We start from the raw sequence: 18,011 nt of genomic DNA on the forward strand, positions 1-18,011 counted from the left end.
CGGTGACATTTTCCATTCTCACTGTTTTTCAATCCACAGTGCAGTGGCATTAAGGACATTGATACTGTAGTGTGAACCAAACCATCATCATCTCCATCATGTTTCCCATCTTCAATGGAAACTCTGGCCACATTAAAACACATCTCTCCCTAAACCTGTTTGGATCAGTGTACTGAAATTTCCCAGGTTCGATTGTGGTCAAGGGCATGTATCTTGATTGTGGGCACATCCATTGTAGGGGGAGTGCAAGAGGCAGCTGATCAATGATTCTCTCTCATTGATGTTTCTAACTCTCTATCCCTCTCTCTTCCTTTCTGTAAAAAAATCAATAAAATATATTAAAAAAATAATAAATAAAAATTAATAAAAAACAACCCGCATCTCACCCTCCAAACCCTTCCACCATCACCACCACCACCATCACTACTGTTACCTTCATCTTACCTTCCATTTCTATCTCCGATGGTGCTCAGGACCTCATGTGAGTTGAATCACACAGTAGTTGTCTTCATCTCACTGGCTTTTGCCCTAAACATTTCAAGGTCCATCCACATTACTTCACTTACCATAAGGCTCTCCAGGTGCATCCATGCTGTCACAAATAGTAAGTTTCCCTTCTTTTTCACAGCCAAATAGTATTCCACAGTGTCAATGTACCAAAGCATTTTTATCCACTCACCCACTGATGGGCACATGAACTGCTTCCAATTGGAATTGCTGCGGTTTTGTAAACAACACTGCAATGAACATAGCAGTGCATATATTCTTTCCAATCAATGTCTCTGATTCCTTGGAATACATTCCCAGAAGTGGAATTGCTGTGCCATAATGAAGGTTCATTTTTAATTTTTGAGGTAACATTTTAATACTTTCCACAGTGGCTGAACAAAATGCATTCCCCACAGAGATGTGTGCCTCTCTGCATATGATGGTGACTCCCACACAGCTTCCATGATTTTTTTTATGGGCCGGTGGGATAGCCAGGGTGAACCAAGGCTTGCCCATGGTTCTGCAACGAACCTCACATCCCAGGCTCTTCTCATCACTTTGTGTCCAGAGGCCTCCTCTGAGCAGAAATTCAGGTGGGCTGAGCATGTCCCACCATGGTTCTGTTTTAAGATCTAGCCTTTATTTCCTTTCTCTTTTTTTTTGGAGAGTTTTATCACAGTGAAATATTCCATTCTCAATGTTTTTCAATCCATAGTTCACTGGCGTTAAGCACATTCATACTGTTCTGCGAACCACACCACCATCATGATCTCCATCATTTTTTCCACCTTCTCCAACCGAAATTCTGGCCCCATTAAACAAAAACTCTGCATCTTATCCCCAACCCCCCTACCATCACCACCACTAATAGTACCTTCATCTTACCTTCCATCTCTGACTCCAATGGCTCCAAGGATCTCATGTAATTGGAATTACAAATAGTTGTCTCCTTTTCACTGGCTTTTGCACTAAACATGTCAAGGTCCATCCATGTTGTTTCACTTACCATAAGGCTCTCCAGGTCCATCCAAGCTTTCACAAATAAAAGATTCCCTTCCTTTGTACAGCCAAGCAGTATTCCATGATCTCAATGTACCAAAGCATTTTTATCCACTCACCTACTGATGGGCACATGGGATGCTTCCAGATCTTGGTATTGTACATAACACTGCAATGAACATAGTAGTGAATATATTCTTTCCAATCAATGTCATTGATTCCTTTGGATTCATTCCCAGAAGTGGAATTGCTCTGCCATAAAAAAGTTCCATTTTTAATTTTTGAGGTAACTCCTTGCTGCTTTCCATACTGGCTGCACAAAATCCATTCCCTACAGAGATGGGTGCCTGTCTGCACAGGATGGTGACCTTTCAAAGCTTCCCTACTTTACTTAATAGGGCGGTTGGGTAGCAAGTGGGAACCAAGTCTTGCCCAGGGTTTCTCAACAGACCTCACACCTCTGGCTCTTCCCATCACTGTGTGTCCAGAGGCCTGCTGGGAGCAGGAATTCAGGTGGCCTGAGCACCTCAGACCATGGTTCTCTTTGAAGACCTGGCCTTCTTTTCCTTTCTCACTCTCTCTCTTTTTTTTTTTTTCTTTTTTTTTTTTCTTTTTTTTTTTTGATAGTTTTATCACGGTGACATTTTCCATTCTCACTGTTTTTCAATCCACAGTGCAGTGGCATTAAGGACATTGATACTGTAGTGTGAACCAAACCATCATCATCTCCATCATGTTTCCCATCTTCTTCAATGGAAACTCTGGCCACATTAAAACACATCTCTCCCTAAACCTTTTTGGCTCAGTGGTTAGAGTTCTGGCTGTGGACTGAAATTTCCCAGGTTCGATTGTGGTCAAGGGCATGTATCTTGGTTGTGGGCACATCTATTGTAGGGAGAGTGCAAGAGGCAGCTGATCAATGATTCTCTCTCATCAATGTTTCTAACTCTCTATCCATCTCTCTTCCTTTATGTAAAAAATCAATAAAATATATAAAAAATAATAATAAATAAAACATAAATAAAAAACAACCCTGCATCTCACCTTCTAAACCCCCACCACCACCACCACCACCATCACTACTGTAACCTTCATCTTACCTTCCATCTCTGACTCCGATGGCGCTGAGGACTTCATGTGAGTGGAATCACACAGTAGTTGTTTTCTTTTCATTTGCTTTTGCACTAAACATTTCAAGGTCCATCCACATTACTTCACTTACCATAAGGCTCTCCAGGTGCATCCATGCTGTCACAAATAGTAAGATTGCCTTCTTTTTCACAGCCAAATAGTATTCCACAGTGTCAATGTACCAAAGCATTTTTATCCACTCACCCACTGATGGGCACATGGGCCGCTTCCAAGTAGAATTGCTGTGGTATTGTAAACAACACTGCAATGAACATAGCAGTACATATATTCTTTCCAATCAATGTCTCTGATTCCTTGGGATACATTCCCAGAAGTGGAATTGCTGTGCCATAATGAAGTTCCATTTTTAAATTTTGAGGTAACATTTTAATACTTTCCACAGTGGCTGAACAAAATGCATTCCCCACAGAGATGTGTGCCTCTCTGCATATGATGGTGACTCCCACACAGCTTCCATGCTTTTCTTAATGGGCCGGTGCAGTAGCCAGGGTGAACCAAGGCTTGCCCATGGTTCTGCAACGAACCTCACATCCCAGGCTCTTCTCATCACTTTGTGTCCAGAGGCCTCCTGGGAGCAGAAATTCAGGTGGGCTGAGCATGTCCCACCATGGTTCTGTTTTAAGATCTGGCCTTCATTTCCTTTCTCTTTTTTTGGAGAGTTTTATCACAGTGAAATATTCCATTCTCAATGTTTTTCAATCCACAGTTCACTGGCGTTAAGCACATTCATACTGTTTTGCGAACCACACCACCAGCATCTCCATCATTTTTTCCACCTTCTCCAACCGAAATTCTGGCCCCATTAAACAAAAACTCTGCATCTTACCCCCAACCCCCCTTCCATCACCAACATTACTGGTACCTTCATCTTACCTTCCATCTCTGACTCCAATGGCTCCAAGGACCTCATGTAATTGGAATTACAAATAGTTGTCTTCTTTTCACTGCCTTTTGCACTAAACATGTCAAGTTCCACCTAAGTTATTTCACTTACCTTAATGCTCTCCAGGTCCATCCACGCTGTCACAAATACTGAGATTTCCTTCCTTTTCACACCCAAGCAGTATTCCATGATCTCAATGTACCAAAGCATTTTTATCCACTTACCTACGGATGGGCACATGGGATGCTTCCAGATCTTGGTATTGCAAATAACACTGCAATGAATATAGCAGTGCATATATTCTTTCCAAGCAATGTCTCTGATTCCTTGGGATACATTCCCAAAAGTGGAATTGTTGTGTCATATGAAAGTTCCATTTTTAATTTTTCAGGTAACTCTAATACTTTCCACAGTGGCTGCACAAAATGCACTCCCATAGAGATGTGTGCCTCCATGCACATGATGGTGACTCTCTCAAAAATTCTCTGCTTTTCTTAATAGGTCGGTTGGGTCAGAAGGGGGAACCAAGATTTGCCCAGGTTTTCTCAACAGGCCTCACACCTCTGGCTCTTCCCATCACTGTGTGTCCAGAGGCCTGTTGGGAGCAGGAATTCAGGTGGCCTGAGCACTTCAGACCATGGTTCTGTTTTAAGACCTGGCCTTCTTTTCCTTTCTCTCTTTTTTTTTTTTTTTTTTTTTTGTTTAGTTTTATCACAGTGACATTTTCCATTCCCACTGTTTTTCAATCCACAGTGCAATGGCATTAAGGACATTGATACTGTTTTGCCAACCAAACCACCATCATCTCCATCATGTTTCCCATCTTCTCTAAATGAAACTCTGGCCCCATTAAAAAGCATCTCTTGCCAAAACGGGTTTGACTCAGTGAATAGGGCACAGGGTGCAGACTGAAACTTCCCAGTTCCATTCTGTTCAAGGGCATGTACCTTGGTTGCGGGCACATCCCTATTAGGGGGAGTGCAAGAGGCAGCTAATTGATGATTCTCTCATTTATGTTTCCAACTCTCTAATCCTCTCTCTTCCTTTGTAAAAAATCAATAAAATATTTTTAAAATAATAATAATAATAAATAAAAAATAAATAAAAAACAACCCTGCATTTCATGCTCCTACCCCACCCCGCCCACCACCACCACTGTTACCTTCATCTTACCTTCCATCTCTGACTCCGATGCACTAAGGACCTCATGTGAGTGGAATCACACAGTAGTTGTCTTCTTTTCACTGGCTTTTGCACTAAACAAGTCAAGGTCCATTCATGTTATTTCACTTACCATAAGGCTCTCCAGGTGCATCCATGGTGTCACAAATAGTAAGATTCCCTTCCTTTTTAAAGTCAAGTAATATTCCATGGGGTCAATGTACCACCACTCACCCACTGATGGTCACATGGGCTGCTTCCAAATCTCAGAATTGTAAACAACACTGCAATGAACATAGCAGTGCATATATTCTTTCCAATCAATGTCGCTGATTCCTTGGGATACATTCCCAGAAGTGGAATTGCTGTGCCATATGGAAGTTCCATTTTTAATTTTTGAGGTAATTCTTTAATACTTTCCACAGTGGCTGCACAAAATGCACTCCCATAGAGATGTGTGCCTCCATGCACATGATGGTGACTCTCTCAAAAATTCTCTGCTTTTCTTAATAGGTCGGTTGGGTCAGAAGGGGGAACCAAGATTTGCCCAGGTTTTCTCAACAGGCCTCACACCTCTGGCTCTTCCCATCACTGTGTCCAGAGGCCTGTTGGGAGCAGGAATTCAGGTGGCCCGAGAAGACCTGGCCTTCTTTTCCTTTCTCTCTCTTTTTTTTTTTTTCTTTTTTTTTTTTTTGGATAGTTTTATCACGGTGACATTTTCCATTCTCACTGTTTTTCAATCCACAGTGCAGTGGCATTAAGGACATTGATACTGTAGTGTGAACCAAACCATCATCATCTCCATCATGTTTCCCATCTTCAATGGAAACTCTGGCCACATTAAAACACATCTCTCCCTAAACCTGTTTGGATCAGTGTACTGAAATTTCCCAGGTTCGATTGTGGTCAAGGGCATGTATCTTGATTGTGGGCACATCCATTGTAGGGGGAGTGCAAGAGGCAGCTGATCAATGATTCTCTCTCATTGATGTTTCTAACTCTCTATCCCTCTCTCTTTCTTTCTGTAAAAAAACCAATAAAATATATTTAAAAAATAATAAATAAAAATTAATAAAAAACAACCCCGCATCTCACCCTCCAAACCCTTCCACCATCACCACCACCACCATCACTACTGTTACCTTCATCTTACCTTCCATTTCTATCTCCGATGGCGCTCAGGACCTCATGTGAGTTGAATCACACAGTAGTTGTCCTCTCCACTGGCTTTTGCACTAAATATTTCAAGGTCCATCCACCTTTTTCACTTACCATAAGGCTCTCCAGGTGCATCCATGCTGTCACAAATAGTAAGATTCCCTTCCTTTTCACAGCCAAGTAGTATTCCACAGTGTCAATGTACCAAAGCATTTTTATCCACTCACCCACTGATGGGCACATGGGCTGCTTCCAGATCTTGGTATTGCAAATAACACTGCAATGAATATAGCAGTGCATATATTATTTCCAAGCAATGTCTCTGATTTTTTTAGGATATATTTCCAGAAGTGCAATCTCTGGGTTACATGGAAGTACCATTTCTAATTTTTGAGGTAACTCCTATTGCTTTCCACAGTGGCTGAACAAAAAGCATTGCCCACAGAGGTGCACCTCTCTGCACAGGATATTGACCCCTATGCAGCTGCTCTGCTTTTTTTTTTTTTTTTTTTTTTTTTAATATATTTTATTGATTTTGTACAGAGAGGAAGGGAGAGAGACAGAGAGCTAGAAACATCGATGAGAGAGAGAGTCATCGACCAGCTGCCTCCTGCACACCCCCCACTGGGGATGTGCCCGCAATCAAGGTACATGCCCCCGACTGGAATCGAACCCAGGACCCTTCAGTCCCAAGCCAACGCTCTATCCATTGAGCCAAACAGGTCTCGGCTGCTCTGCTTTTCTTAATAGGCTGGTGGTGTAGCCAGGGGAACCAAGGCTTTTCCAGGATTTCCCAACAGACCTCACACCCCAGGCTCTTCTCATCACTGTGTGTCCAGAGGCCTGCTGGCAGCGGAGATTCAATTGGCCTGAGCATATCCCACCTCGGTTTTGTTTGAAGTCCTGGCCTTCTTTTCCATTCCTTTTTTTGTACAGTTGTATCACAGTGAAATTTACCATTTCCATTGTTTTTCAGTGCACAGTGCAGTGGCATTAAGGACATTCATACTATTGTGCAGCCCACACTACCATCATCTCCATCACTTTTCCCATCTTCTCCAACCGAAATTCTGTCCCCAGTAAACAATCCGCACTCCACCTTCTCCCGACACCTTCATCTTCTTTACCGAGACCCACAGCCACTTTCCCTCTGATAGCTGTTAGTCTGTTCTCTTTTTGAGTCTGTTTCTATTTTCTATGTTTACCTATTTTGCTAATTAGATTCCACATACAAGTGAAATAATATGGCATTAGTCTTTCTCTGACTGGCTTATTTCACTTACCATAAGACTCTCCACGCTGTCACAAATAGTAAGATTCCCTTCCTTTTCACAGCCAAGCAGTATTCCATGGTGTCAATGTACCAAAGCATTTTTATCCACTCACCTACTGATGGGCACATGGGCTGTTTCCAGACATTGGTGTTGTACATAACACTTCAATGAACATAGCAGTGAATATATTCTTTCCAATCAATGTTGCTGATTCCTTGGAATAGATTCCCAGAAATGGAATTGCTGAGACATAAGGAAGTTCTATTTTTAATTTTTGAAGTAACTCCTTACTGCTTTCCACAGTGGCTGCACAAAATGCATTCCCCACAGAGTTGTGTGCCTCTCTGCACAATATGGTGACCCCCACACAGCTTACCTGCTTCTCTTAACAAGCCTGTGGGGTAGACAGGAGGGAACCAAGGCTTGCCCAGGGTTTCTCAGCAGACCTCACACCCCAGGCTCTTCTCATCCCTGTGTGTCCAGAGGCCTGCTGGGAGCGGGGATTCAGGTGGCCTGAGCATGTCCGACCATGGTTCTATTTTAAAATCTGGCCTTCTTTTCCTTTCTTTTTTTTTCTTTTTTTTTTCTTTTTTTTATTTATTATTTTATCACAGTGAAATTTTCTGTTTTCATTATTTTGTCAATGTACAGTGCAGTTTTGTGGCCCACACCACCATCATCTCCATCACTTTTCCCATCTTCTCCAACCAAAACTCTGTCCCCAGTAAACAGCAACTCTGCATTCCACCCCCATTTCCCCCACCCCCACCTCTGGTACCTTCACTTTCCTTCCATCTATGACTCCGATGGGGCTAGGGACCTCATGTGAGTGGAATCTCACAGCAGTTGTCTTCTTTTCACTGGCTTTTGCACTAAACATGTCATCAAGTTCCATCCACGTTATAGCTACTATCACAATATTCTTCCTGTGATTTAAATTGAATCTATTGGTTAATAACATCATGTGGGAAATGTTACTTGTAAAGCTAACTGGATCCTGCTCTGATGTCATCTGAATCTGGACACTGGGGCCTCCTGGGAGGGACTCTGGTGCCAGCCAATGTCAGATGTTTCCTGTGACTGGCCCTGGACAACCTCTTTGGAGCTACAAAGCAATTCACAGTGTGTGGCTACCTCTGCCAGGCCTGAATGAGCACAAGAAGGTCCAAATCAAGGCTGGCTTTTCTTAGCACTGCGCCTAGGGGCCGTTCAGCAAAGCTCCCAAGGCACCCTAAGATCTTCCACCTGCTGGCTGCCTGTTAGGCTCAGTCACTGAAAGAGCCTCTGCAGGTACTCAGATTGCATGAGGCAGGTTCTCAGTGAGTATTCAAGTAATTCCACTGTAAGAGTGGAATTTAAAAGTCACTACAGGTTGCTTCCCAGGAGTTAAGATGTCTGGGATCCATAGTCTAAGATCAGCCGTGTGAGCTTAAGGGCTTTGCAGAGTGTCGGTGAGTTCTCCGAGGCCAGGAAGCTGCTTGTCATGGTGGGCGATTCTTGGGTCCCCTGAAATGTGGTTGGGGAAGGAGAACATGGCAGGGTCATGCAGCTGTGATCCTATTACTGTGTCATGAAAAGTATAGTCTCTACATGCGTGGCTGATACTAGCAGATGCTTCCCTCCATTTCCTTCCTAAGGAAACTGCAGTTCTGTTCAAACTGCCACCCAGATGTATGTTCCCTAGCTTCCTGGCCAACACTGCACCAGCCTTCTGTCCTCAAGATTGGGTGGGCCAGGCTGGCAGGAGTGCAGGGAAGAAAGGTAAAAGTCATTTGTCCCTTGGAAGGGTTGAAAATGCTTAAGGCTTAAAAATATGTTTTCTCTGTGTCTGCTCCCACACCAGAACTAAGCAGCCAAAGTGATGCTTAGCTTGCTCTCAGGAAGCACAGTTCTGACTTGTCCCAGTGCCAGCTGTGGTCAGAGCACTGACAGAGGCGACTGGAGAAAGAAGACAGGGCATTCCTCTCCCAGCAGTGTAACACCATCACAGACATGATTCTGTCTACACAGCTGACTACTGCTGGAGCCCTTCAAACTTTTAGACATGATCTGATTTATATTTTTTAAAGATCATTTTCTGATTTTTCATTTTATGTTTATTATTTTAAAATTTCATTTTTAATAATTAATTTTTTTCAATTAGAGTTGGCATTCAATATTTCAAGTTTACAGCATAGACATATATAGAACTTGCAAAGTGATCCCCCAGAATAGTTCAGTATGGGGTTTCTTTTAAAAGGGTATTAATCCTATTCATGAGAGCTCCACCCTCATGATCCAAACACCCTCAAAGGCCCCCACCTTTTGCCAAAACCGGTTTTGTTCAGTGGATAGAGCACCAGCCTGCGAACTGAAGTGTCCTGGGTTCGATTCCAGTCAAGGACATGTACCTTGGTTGCAGGCACATCCCCAGGAGGGGGTGTGCAGAAGGCAGCTGATGGATGATTCTTTCTCATCCATGTTTCTAACTCTCTATCTCTCTCCCTTCCTCTCTCTGTAAAAAAATCAATAAAATATTTATTTTTTTTAAAAAGGCCCCCACTTATTTTTAATTGAATTTATTGAGCTGACATTAGTTAATAAAATTATATAGGTTTCAGGTATACATTTATGTAATGCATTATCTGTATACTAGAGCCCTGGTGCAAGAAATTCATGCATAAGGGGAGTGTCCCTCAGCCCAGCCTGCACACTCTCCAATCTGGGACCCCTCCAGGGATGTCCGACTGCCTGTTTAGGCCGGATCCCACTGGGATCGAGCCTAAACGGGCAGTCGGACATCCCTCTCACAATCCAGGACTGCTGGCTCCCAACTGCTCGCCTGCCATCCTTCCTGATTGCCCCTAACCACTTCTGCCTGCCAGCCTGATCACTCCCTAACCACTGCCCTGCTAGCCTGATTGATGTCTAACTGCTCCCCTGCCAGCCCATTTGCCCCCAACTTCCCTCCTCTTCTGGCCGGGTCACTCCTAACTGCCCTCCCCTGGAGACCTGGTCCCTCTCAACTTCCCTCCCTTGCAGGCCTGATCCCGCCCAACTGCCCTCCCCTGCTGGCCATCTTGTGGTTGCCATCTTGTGTCCATATGGGGGCAGGATCTTTGATCACATAGGGCTGGCCATCTTGTGTGTTGGAGTGATGGTCAATCTGCATATTACTCTTTTATTAGATAGGATAGAGGCCTGGAGCATGCATGGAGACCAGCTGGTTTACACTGAAGGGTGTCCCGGATCAGGGTGGGAATTCCCTTAGGGTGTGGGGTGGCCTGGGCGAGGGGCCTGTGGCAATTTGCAGGCCGGCCACGCTCCCCTGTGACCCAACCAGAGGCCCTGGTATCTGGAATTTATATATCTTCCACAATTGAAACTTTGTAGCCTGGAATGAAGGCCTGAGCCAGCCAGGGTGGCAGAAGCTTGGCTTCCTCCATCGCCCTAGCCTCTTGCTCTTTCAGCTTTGTGGCTGCTGCCATTTCTGTTGGAATTTATTTACCTTTTATAATTGAAACTTTGTACCCTTGAGTGGAGGCCTGGGCCCACCGGCAGTGTGTGGAAAGCTTGGCTTCCTCCATTGCCATGGAAACCCAAGCCTCCCTCCTGTTCTCTGTGTCCGCATCCATATTGGTTAGGGTCAATTTGCATACTCTCTCTCATTGGCTGATGGGGGTGCCTGGTGGGTGTTGCAGAGTGGTGGTTAATTGCATATTACTCCTTTATTAGGCAGGATTATATTGTGTGTTCACCACCCCAAGGCAAGTCTTCTTCCATCACAATCTGCCCCCCTTTGCCATCTCCTACTTTCCCCCACCCCCATCCCCTGTGGAGATCACTTTATGATTTGACATTTGAAATTATATTTGAGATGTGCCTTGAGAGCACAGGTGGGATTTAGACAGTTGAAGAGGGTGAGAATGTGCTTCAGGTACAGAGAGTGAGCACGTGGCCTGGAGGCAGGAGAGATGAAGACCGGAAAGACCAGAGCACATGCCCCTCAGATGCCTGTCAGTGAGGGGACCTGAGAGGGAAACAGAAGACCCTCCATGGAGGGGGCAAGGCTGAGGAGAAAAGGAACCAACCATAGAGTGGTCAGAACAAGGGAGATAATGGGCCCTCCATCGGAAGGCAGGAAGAGCAGGGGACCATGGGAAGGAGCAGGGCTGGGGGAACAGGGAAACCTTCTTGAGGGGAAAGGGGACCCTCCTTGGAGGGGGCAGTGTCCCATGTCATCCCTCCCTCCTCTCCTATCCTCCCTGCTCTGACCCCTCCACGGAGGGTCCCTCCCCCCGGTCCTGTACCCTCAATGGAAGGTCCGCTATCCCCCTGCCTTATACCCTCCATGGAGGGTCCCCTGTCCCCCCTGCTCTGCACCCTCAATGGAGGGTCTTCTGTTGCCCTGCCCTGTCCCTCACTCACCGGCCTCTGAGAGGTGTGTGCTCAGGTCTCCAGTGTTCATCTCTCCGGCCTCCAGGCCATGTTCCCACTCTCTGTACCTGAAGCACATCTCACCCTCTTTATCTGTATGGATTCTACCCCTTCAAATATAATTTTAAATGCCAAAAACCACAGAATAACCTTTAAAAAATATAAACCTGATCATGTCATTCCCCACACAAGGGCCCTTTACTCACCCATCCTCTCCTGCACCCAGCCAGCCTGGTTCTCCCTGCCCCGGGGGCACTTGCTGCCCCTTTGGTGGTGGCTTCCCCTTTCTCCATGTGGCCAGCTCTGTCTCAACAGCCGAATCTGAGTTTAAATATGGCAAGATCTTGGGGAGCTCTTCCTGAGCCTGCAGGGGAGTCACCGTGCAGTGGCCCCAACCCAGCCTGGTGGGGTATCATGTGGCAACAGGTCACAGAACTAAGACAGGTCACAATGGTAAGACAGGTTACACAGGTAACCTGGCAACTGTCCTGGGTTAGGCAGGTGGTGAAGTTAACCAGGTGTTCTTTGTTTTTAAATCAGTGATTGGACATTTATTGAGCACCAAATCCCAGACCCTGTACTGAACGTGCAGAAGTTGTGCCCCCACCCTAAGGTCCTGGCCCTCAGTGACCAGGTGTTCTTGAAAGTGGGAAGTGGGCAGGAGGGTGGGTCAGGGATGCCATGGCAGGGACTCAACACGCATTGCTGGCTTTGAGACTAGAGAAAGGGATCACAGACCAATGTTCTCTGGAGGCAGCTGGCAGCTGGCAGTGGCTTAGGCAGAGACATGGAACAGAATGGCCCCACAGGAGCAGATTCTGCCGGCGCCCATGAGCAGGGCTCAGCACCTGAAAGGTAGCCTGTGAAGGCCAGCCCCCAAGACCCAGGTGCAGGGAGGGCCACAGGAGGAGCTCATGTGTTCAGTGAGTTTGGGACTGAAGGGCTCTTTTCTGATTTCATAGAATGTTATCTATATACTAGAGGCCTGGTGCACAAAATTCATGCATAGGAGGGGGGTATCCCTCAGCTCAGCCTGCACCCTATCCAATCTGGGATCCTTTGAGGGATGTCCAATTCCCTGGGATCAGGTCTAAACAGGCAGTCCACATCCCTCTCACAATCCAGGACTGCTGGCTCCCAACTACTCACCTGCCTGCCTTCCATAACCAATTCTGCCTACCAGCCTGATCACCCCCTAACCACTCTTATGCCAGCCTGACTGCCCCTAACTGCCATCCCCACCCACGTAGTCCCCCTCAACTGCTCTCCCCTGTAGGCCCAGTCACCCCCAACTTCCCTCGTCTGCCAGCCTGCTCACCCCTAACTGCCCTCCCTGTATGCTTATCGACTCCAACTGCCCTCCCTTGCAGACCTAGTCCCTCCCAACTGCCCTCCCTTGCTGGCCATCTTGTGGTGGCCATCTTGTATCCACATAGGGCAGGATCTTTGACCACATAGGGGCAACCATCATGTGTGTTGCACTGATGGTCAATCTGCATTTTACTCTTTTATTACATAGGATAGAGGCCTGGTGCATGGGTGGGGCCAGCTGGTTTGCCCTGAAGGGTGTCCTGGAGCAGGGTGGAGGTTTTCTTGGGCATGGAGCAGCCTCGGCGAGGGGCCTGTGGCAATTTGCAGGCTGGCCACGCCCCCCACCCCCTCCCCTCAGCAACCAAGTGGAGGCCCTGGTATCTGGGATTTGTTTTCCTCTACAATTGAAACTGTATCCTGCAGTAGAGCCAGACCTTCTGATCGCTCTGTGGCTGCTGCTGTGTCTGTTGGGATTTATGTAACTTCTATAGTTGAAACTTTGTAGTCTTAAGCAGAGGCCTGGGCTGGCCAGGGTTTGCAGAAAGCTTGGCTTCCTCCATTGCCAGGGTCAATCCTAGTCTCCTGCTCTTTCCAGCTCTGTGCCTGCTGCCATTTCTGTGTGGATTCATGTGTTTCTATCATTGAAACTTTGTAGCCTTGAGTGGAGGCCTAGGCCAGAAAGGGCAGGTGGAAAGCTTGGCTTCCTGTATTGCTGGGGAAACCCAAGCCTCCCTCCTGTTCTCTGTGGCATAGCCATCTTGGTTGGGTTTATTTCCATATTTGCTCCTGATTGGCTTGTGTGCATGGCTTTTGGGTAAAGTTGAGTGATGGTTAATTTGTATATTATTGTTTTATTAGATAGGGTTATATATATCAGTATTTAAATATATTTAAATATATAATATAAATAATAATATGTAATAATATTGTTGTTAATGTTATAATATAATAATATAAATATAGATGTATATAAAAATAGTACCAAGCAAAAGGGAATGTAAAATTCATAGAGAAATCATTCAGCTTTACATAGAGAAAAAAGAGTAGAGTGGTAGTTACAGGGGCGGAGGGTGGGGAAATGGAATATACTGGCCAAAGGGTACAAATTTCTAGTTACAAGAATAACAAGTTCTGGGGATATAATGTGCAGCAGGGTGATTATATACCAGTGTTTGAGAGTTGCTAAGATAGTAGATTTCAAATATTCTCAACACAAGTGGAAAATGGTTGTGTCATGGAGGTGTTAGCTAATGCTATGGTGATAATCATTTTGCAATATATGAATGCATGAAATCAACACATTGTACACTTTAAATTTATATTGTGCAATGTCAATTCATCTCAATAAAACTGATAAAGAGATAAATTTGTGAAGTTTTTTAAATAACAAAAATAAGACAATTGTGCTTTGAAAGTAGAAGTTTCCAGTTCCACTAGAGTTTGCTTTATTTCAGTCCTGTCCAATACCACGTAGGAGCCCCCAGTATAAGGCCCCACAGGGGGAATCCGTTTTCTAATACTACAGCTCACCTCTGGTTTCCTAGCTTTTGATGGAAATAACCTCCTCTTTGCCCACTGGTATTGTTCCCAGGGCATAGCCAATAGTTAAAAACACTAGTTATTTTTAAATTTTGAATCTATGATTTGAAGGACAGTGCAGATATAATAGTTTAAAATAAGATATCTGAGGAAAAAAGATTTCAAAACAAGGTATATGAACACAACTGCTTGTATACAATAAAATTATTCAAAGCACATTGACTAATTGCTGGAAAAGCAATTTCAAAAGAAAAAATATTTTCAGGTTTCAGCACAACTCTAAGCAACATAAGCACCCTTGTTATATACACTGAGTGGCCAGATTAGTATGATCTCTGAATGCATAATAATCTGGCCACTCAGTATGCTTATGTATAAGGGAAAGCTTGCAAATCTTGATATATCAAGGGACCAAGAGATAATGGCACCCAGCCTCTGACTAGTAAGTCCTCTGCTTCATTCCAACTACCCACGAAGCAGTTTAATACATGGAAAAACATTATTTTAAAATCCCAATTATGTGGTTAGTCTACAGAGTGGCCAGATTATTATGCATTCAGAGATCATAATAATCTGACCACTCAGTGTATAAATTCCTAATAAGGTGAGAGAAAGAGAGAGAGAGAGAGAGAGAGAGAGAGAGAGAGAGAGAGAGAGAGAGAGAGAGAGAACACCCAGGTGCCCAATAATGTGTCCATATTTGTCCCTTCTGGGATATGCACATGTTTGAGGAAGTGAACATAGCTTTCCACACTGGTAATTTCTACTCTTACTGGATAGTGGGTGGACATGGGTTCTGACCCTTAGTGCATGCTGACAACATCTTCAGGATTCCTTCCCATGTCACCTATCTCATTCTCTCATACATACCTGCTGTAAGTGTGGTCCCCTCATTACTAAAGGCAAGGACATCATGGTGAAGGGCATGCCAATGGAATGGTAATTGGGCCCCAAATATTTACAAATCGATTGTGACCTCTTGTAGCAAGTGTATTGTGGATATAATGAAGGAAAATAGCACTACTATTACAGTTAAACCTGCTAGATATTACATTCCTTTAGTCTGTGACTTTTGCATATGTGCTTCCTTTGTAATTCAGGACTTTAGTCAAATATTCAATAGTCATCTGACATGTAACAGCACTTTACACATAACCTTGCTTAAATATTGGATCCATTACAAAGTTTAATTCTGCATATCACCCTTGTTTTTTTTTAACTCCTGCACCCAGTCTGAAGCCAGCTGTTTCCACAACAGCCCAACTGCATATTGAGGGTGTGGATACCTTCTCAGGCTGAGGAGAGTGGCTCTGGGGTCCTGCCATGATTCCAGCTTCCAGTAACCACCCCATCACATTCCCTTCTGGGCAGCATTAAAACGTCATTATCTTATGTCCTCCTGAAGCCAGCCTTGGGGGTAAGAATGTGCATTCAAAGCAACCCAAGTGTCCCTCAACAATGAATGGGGAAACAAAATGTGGTCTATACATATAACGGAATATTAATCAGCCTTTAGAAAGGAAGTCCTGTTATATACTACTGCATGGATGAACTTTAAGGACGCTATGCCTAGTAAATGAACCCAGATACAAAAGGATAAATTTGTATGATTCCACTTTTATGAAATACCCAGAGTAGCCATATTTATACAGACAGAAAGTAGAATGGTGCCAGGGGCTGGGGTAGGGGGTGAGGAGTTGTTTAATGGGTAGTTTCAGACAGGAAAAAGGAAAAGACTTCTGGACAGTGGTGCTAGCTGTGCAACATTGTGAGTTCACCTAATGCCACTAAACCATACACATAAAATGGTTATAAAATGTACCTTGGCTGGTTTTGCTCAATGGTTAGAGTGTCAATCAGATCATCAAAGGATTGGGGGTTCAGTTCCTAGTCAAGGGCATGGATCTTGTGTCCCAATTTAGCCTCAATTAATTGATTATTTGTCTAGACTTAGTGGGACAAATGCAGGTGACCAGGGGTCAGAAATAATGGCCTATCCCCTGGTACTTCAATGTTTAGAAAGCTGAGCTGAACCTGAACACATGACACACAAGACAGAATTACTATGCAATCACATAAGGGTTATTTACCTATTCCTAGTGGGTCCTAGGCTCCAGCAGAGGCAACCAAGGGATGCACACCGAAAGATGGATGATGAAGATGGAGACAGGCTTCCGCAGGTGGTTCAGGCTCGCACAGCAGAGCAATCAGGGGCTTGTCTCTCTGAGCGACATGGAGTCCTTCTCTTATCAGGCAGGAAAACTCAACTGAAGCTGGTCCCGAGCTTATATAGATGGCCATAAACCATTTGTGTCCTTATCAGTGTGGGCCAGACATTGTGCCTTATACTGGGAGCAGGGCATTTACATTTGAAGGATTCAGAGCTTTTACATCAAGATATTGGGGTGTTCAATAATTTTGGAAGTTACAGTGTATTGGGGATTTCCATACAGCAAACATTTCACACAATAATTAGAGTGGTTACATTATTATAACATCTGGGTTGCAAGTCTGATCCCACTGCCAGTTGGGGGTGGAAGGTGGGAGGCAACCAATCAATGTGAGATACCTTCCTTCCATTCTCTCTCAAGTTCAATGGAAAAAATAGAAGTGAAAATCTTTAAAAATTGTTACAATGGTTAATTTTATGTTATTTATTAAAAATAAAAGCATGGAGCCTGAACAGTGTGCCTCGATGGTTGAGTGTTGACCTATGAACTAGCAAGTCATGGTTCAATTCCTAGTCAGGGCATGTGTCCAGCTTTTGGGCTTGGTCCCCAGGGTGTGGCATGCAGGAGGCAGCCAATTAATGATTGTCTCTCATCATTGATGTTTCCATCCCCCTCCCTCCCCTGCTCCCTTCCTCTCTGAAATCAATAAAAATATTTTAAAATAAAATAAAAAATAAAAACATGGGATGGAGACTCATATATGGCACCCACCTCCTGGCTCTGTGTGAGGAGGGCTGGGCAAAGGGGGAAAGCCTCTGCTGGCACTTTCTATGGGAAAGCTGCCCTTGGAGCTCTTATCCTGAAGCCAGACAATTCTGTCCCTGGCACCTTTCAAGCTGCTGACCCAAGTCTTAAGAGCAAAAACTGAGATTTCCAATAGAATAAAATGTTTTTCCTTAAGACTGCAGCATCAGATTTCAGACTTGCCTTACAGATTTCAGACTTGCTTGTCAAACAATCATGGCACTAGGTCACACTGAGGAACAGACAAGTAATTGGCTTTAATATTTTTTACAATCTGGCATCACCTCCATTCTCCAGTGTGAAGCAGATCAAAAGACATTATTAAATCAGTCTAATATTCTTCTCCTATCAGTCCTTAATCTGCAAAAAAAAAAAAAAAAAAATACACTCAAATTTCAGCTGTTTACTTTTTCCAAATAACTTAATTTGAAGAAACTGGAACAAGTAAACAACAAAAATTGAATATTCCAAATGTATGCCACATAATCATTGAAGTGTTACACCCAGGTATGGTAGGGTTACTGTGGTGGGCATCGTAGTGAGAAAAGTTGGCTTAACAAAAGCATACAGGGCAGGGGTCCAGTGGAAAACAAAGGCAGGTGGACCAGAGGCGGGGACAGAAAAGGCAGTTTGAGCAGCCTAACCACAGGAACC

At 44.4% G+C, this 18,011-nt stretch overlaps 1 protein-coding gene and 1 non-coding gene across 2 annotated transcripts in view; one reads left to right on the plus strand and one right to left on the minus strand.

Moving 5' to 3' along the window:
• The window catches only part of HTR2A (5-hydroxytryptamine receptor 2A), a 108,125-nt gene that overhangs the window by 72,569 nt on the left and 17,545 nt on the right, over positions 1 to 18,011 (plus strand). The window lies entirely within an intron of this gene.
• On the minus strand, positions 8,940 to 9,141 carry LOC118731024. The gene has a single exon (XR_004991727.1). It is a non-coding gene; the product is annotated as a small nucleolar RNA SNORA74 (small nucleolar RNA).

The sequence above is a fragment of the Pipistrellus kuhlii genome, unplaced genomic scaffold (genome assembly GCF_014108245.1).
Source record: "Pipistrellus kuhlii isolate mPipKuh1 unplaced genomic scaffold, mPipKuh1.p scaffold_m20_p_3, whole genome shotgun sequence".
Classification (NCBI taxonomy): domain Eukaryota; kingdom Metazoa; phylum Chordata; class Mammalia; order Chiroptera; family Vespertilionidae; genus Pipistrellus; species Pipistrellus kuhlii.